This window comes from Temnothorax curvispinosus, unplaced genomic scaffold, assembly GCF_003070985.1.
Source record: "Temnothorax curvispinosus isolate PA1 unplaced genomic scaffold, ASM307098v1 QBEX01009343.1, whole genome shotgun sequence".
In the NCBI taxonomy this organism is placed as follows: Eukaryota; Metazoa; Arthropoda; class Insecta; order Hymenoptera; family Formicidae; genus Temnothorax; species Temnothorax curvispinosus.
Genome location: NW_020219123.1, coordinates 1 through 5,184, shown reverse-complemented (window position 1 = coordinate 5,184; position 5,184 = coordinate 1). Strand labels below are relative to the sequence as shown.

The window sequence follows — 5,184 nt, the reverse complement described above, 5'->3', positions numbered from 1 at the left end:
ACATATGTCAAAATCCATATCGACTACGGCCGTCTAAGAAATATTATTACGATCAGGACTGGATTATGGAAGGAAAATTGTCAAGGTAATTTATTTATTAATATATTTACATTTATATTTAGATTGTGCGTGTGGTTATAATTATTTATATATAGTAATCTGTTTATATGTTATTTATTGATTTTTTAATTTGCAGCTTGTCTAACCAAACTCGAAATCAGTATAAGATAAATCAAAGGATTGCAATGTTGAGGCGTTCTTATGACTTGGTTGCTGCACTTTTACAAATTCAACAACTTCTTCATAGTCTGTGCGTAAAAATCAACGTGGCACATTAAGTTATAAAGTTATATACGTCTGCCTTCTTGGAAAAGTTTTTTTGTCTGCATTATAACGACTAATTATGGAAGAGGACGGTTTAATGATCTCTGTCTCTGCTGGCAACATGGACATTGTGATTTTATTGAAAAAGGAAAAGGATGTTCCTGAATGTGGAACGCTTCCACATTGACATATGTAACTGCAAACGTATGTAGTATTTCTTGTGACATGCTATACGTTATCAAAGATAAAGCATTAAAAATTGATGACTACGATTGCTTCATGCAACATTTCTTATGGTTTACGGAGAACATCATGTTGTTCTCTATAGTTACAACCATAATCTCTTGTGTGTTTTATCTCTAAATGGTATGTATTCTAAAGATTGTCTGAAAATAAGGTATGTGGTATTCCAGAATCATTAGATTTGTATAAAAATAATATTTGTCTAAATTTGAATCTTTTTACAGGAAACTTTATGTTTTGGTTATCCAGTAGAACATGTAGTTTCTTCTCCCGATGCAAATACAGCTTACATAAAAGTAAGAGATCAAATATTTAAATACACAAGAAACGGAAAACTTGAACAGACAAATATAACGTTAAACGAACAGTGTGATCAAATAGAAGTTATACGAATTGATATCAAGAGATATTATCCTTGCTCTGTCTTCTGGAAAATAGTTTCTTGGTCGACGGAAAAGAAATTGCTAAGAATATTACAAGTTTTTACGTACATTCTGATTTTTTGTTTCTTACGACACTGCAATGTACATTGATTTGTGTCTTATTGAACGAAGTTAATATAAAGCAGCTAAATGAACGTGATTTAACTAACCAGCTCTCAGGGATTTAAATATGAACGAGATTTTATTTGCGGGTAAATACATACTTTTTATAATCTTTTTTTTTTGTATATAGCATATTTTTCTGACTTTAAATATATCGTTACAGATACATCAGGTACCTACATCAGACGACTCGAAAAAGGTTCTCGTATAATAACGGCGATACCGTACGACTCAAAAATAATTTTATAGCTGCCTAGAGGAAATTTAGAATGTATACAGCCAAGGATATTATCGGTGCATACAGTAAAATGTTACCTGAATAACTGTGAGTATTTGACGGCACTTGCTATAATGACTAAACAACGTATAAACTTGAATTTATCATACGACCACGATCCACAATTATTTCTGGATAATGTGAAAAAGTTCCTAGAAGATCTTGTACAGCATAAGAAGTTAAATTGGTTGAATCTGTTTTTGTCAAAATTACAAAATGTCGATGTCACCCGTACAATGTACGCGTTTTGTTATGTGGATCGCCCTGTCAAATCTGACACTAGAAGTAACAAAATACAATTAATAAGGTAGACGAGATCTGTAAATTATTAAGAGATGCCATGGAGAAATATCAAGTTGCGGATAACTTAATACAACCAATATTGATAAGCTTGGTGAAAAATTAACAAAGACAAGGATTGGGAAAATACACTCAGTAAAATAAAGCGAGTGAAAATGTTGGAGGATTCACAGAGATCCGAGTTACATGATCCTACCGTATCCACTTATGAAGCGTTAAAGTGTTCACTGCATTTCGTCACTATCGATACGTTATATGATGTTTCATTAGGCATGTATGATTTAGAACTCGCAATGTTTATAGCGTTTGAATCATCGAAAGAAGATCCCAAAGAATATATTCCATTCTTGAATAATTTGAAAAAATTGGACCCAAATTACATGAAGTATTCTATTAATATGCATCTTAAACGTTACGAATTAGCGTTAAAATATTTGTCTAAAGATTCAACTAACAATAAGTTTGAGGAATGATTAAATTTGATACGTAGTCATAAATTATACCAGGCGGCAATAAAATTGTTTGAGAAGAATACTATAGAGTATAAAAAGGTGGCTGAAGTTTATGAAGAATTTTTGTCAAGTGAAGGAAAATATGTGGAAGCTGGTTTTATAGAAGTGGCGATCTTGACAAAAAGTTGTAGAAACATTTAGAATGTTAAATGATAATTGGGAGGATATAATCGCAATATCAAAAGAGATGAAACTACGGTAAAGATATACAATTTTTTTTTCGTATATGTATGAAAGAATATTATCCTATCATCGTTAGAATTAATTACATATGCTTCTATACACATAAGAATTAATTTTTTCAGCCCAGCAAATTCATACAAACTTCATAAGACACTGGTTGAACGTTTGAAAGCAGAGCGGAAATATAAACATGCAGCTATAGTATTAAAAGAATATCTAAATGATGCTGAAGAAGCAGTTGCGCTATTATATGAGGGGAGATTTTGGAAATATGCAATACGATCGTGTTTATTTTTCTAAGGTATATATATATATATATATATATATACCTTTTTTTAAAAGAAATTAATCTTTCTTAACTATATAGATAAAAAAGATAGTAGAAATAGAGTTTATGCTTTCTTTAAAGCAGAAAATAATTGGTACATTGAAAAGTTTACATAAATACAAAGTATAATAATAGCATATAATTTAAGTAAAGCCCTTTGCACAATAGGCGATAGTGACAACGATAAAATTGCCGACAAAGCTATACCTTTGTTGGCAACTTTGTCGCTGTCACTATCATCATCGCTATCGCCTATTGTGCAAGGCGTCAGACTATTATAAGACAGGTTGCCGTTATATTGTATTATTACTGTAATTTCATGTACTTTTACGTCATTACGCATGATCATGTATGTACGTCTATATCATGTCAGTATGATAGACACTCTAACCACGCAACTATTAATTTTAGTACTTAATAATTTTTTATCTAATTGAGAACGACAATTTTAACTTATAGATTTATTCATGTTTTACGCACCAAAATACACAAAATTAAAATTTTAGCCAAATCGGTGAGGAAACTTCTTTCCTTAAAAAAAGTATAAAATAAAAAAAAATTTTTTAATAGAACCGACTTCAAAAAGCTCTAAAAAATAAAAAATATAGAACTTTTATATATTTTTTTAAATTCTTTCTTATTTTTTACAGTTCTTTTGAAGTCAGTTCTATCTTTCTTTCAGTTTTTGAGCAATTTTTTAAATTTTAATTGTTTTTTGCATTTTTTAAAATAGATTTATATATCAATTGCTATGTGACATAACAGTCACGTGTAAAATTTAATTTTATGGTAAAAAATTAAATATAATTTATTTTTAACCGACTTCAATATGGATGGGTTCATAACAACTTAATTTTGACAAATATTTAGATATTAAAGACGAAAGAACACGAATGTAAAGAGATCACGCCAGCAGAAACTCCATCGTTCTTCAATACAGCGGACAAAATGCTAAATCTAATGCATGTGACGTTAAAAGAAGCAAAATACATTATGACTATAGTGATGGATCTCAATGTTATATCGCTCGCGCTTCAAATTATTTGTTTAGCAGGTACATTTTATTATATTTCTCATCTTACTTATAAAATATAATAATGCAATTATAATTAAATTTTGTGAATTGAATGAATATAGGTAACATTTTATCAAGGATGCTATTAGGCGGAAGAGCGGAGAGAAACAAATATCTGTTGTTACATGCTTTTAAATTTGAAAGATTACATAACGCTGGATAAGAAAATTGAAAAGAAGGGGCGAGGCGATGGTGAGATCTCAATATATTTTTATATATTGTTTTTATATTACGAAATTATTATGTGTACTGGGTGTGCTAATGTTAGATATATGTTAGATGGCCCGCGTAGGAAAGCTGCGGGGTATGCTGAAGGTCTCGTGTTTGATCCGAAGAAAGGTTTCTACGACAAAGGTTTCTACTGTTAAGGTTCATTGGTCATATGAAGTTTGCACACGTCAAGCTTGACATCCTAAAGACATCCTACACAATGCATTCTGAAAACGATACCGTGCAGGTTCGTTGGCGTATACGTGGTGTCATCACAGGCTGGAAGGTATTTTCTGTGTTTTGGAAGTAAAATTTGTAAAATACAACATGTCATAAAATAAGCGCTAACCAGGAAATGTAAGTGAAATCAGTGTTCTAAACATTCCTTTTAAAAGTAATATAAAATTGTTCTTATAAACATTAATTATATAATTAATTCAAGTTGTCTATTATTTGAAAAGAACTTGATTTTTAGTTTTGTTTTGTATTCTACCTTCAGAAAAAGATAAAATAATTTAGATTTCCTAAAATTAATTTTGTTTATGCTATCGGAGAGGAAACACTTATTATAAAATTGATTATAATACCGAGACAATTATATATAACGATTTCAGATGATACGACGGTTTTTTTATTTTTTACGTTAATGCTGAATGGAAAAGTCTATAAGCATATTGCGGACAAGATGATGCCTAATCAGGATACAGCCACGAAAAAGAAAGATATGCGCATGGCAGGGAAATTAGCGCTATTCACAGGCCTTGTAAACATATTTAGTAACAACGAAGATTCTTTGAATTGAGCTCTGTCTTAAAATCGCATCAATTGAAGTGAATCCATTGCTGAGTGCTGAAATTATACGATTTTATCCGTCACAACGAATAGACCAAGAGGAATGATTTTTCCAGTCGATGGTTTCGAATGTTGCTGACATATCTATTTCGTTGCAAATGCATCATTATGAAATGATGATCGGTAGTAAATGAAAGATATGTGAATTAAAAAGATGTGTACATTAACTAAACAGTATCTTTGTTTGATTACAAACTATCTTCATCTAATTTTTTAGTGAAAATGTCCGAATAATTTGCGTTAGTATATCTGTATAAAAAAATATGACGATTATATTACAGTATATCTGACGATTTTAACATAATTATAGAGGTAGGGTGTCTAAATTGTTATCG

The 5,184-nt window shown here is 30.4% G+C and overlaps 1 pseudogene; it reads left to right on the top strand.

Annotated features, from left to right (window-relative positions):
• On the top strand, positions 1-5,178 carry LOC112458928 (annotated as a pseudogene).
• Positions 5,179-5,184: the final 6 nt, after the last annotated feature.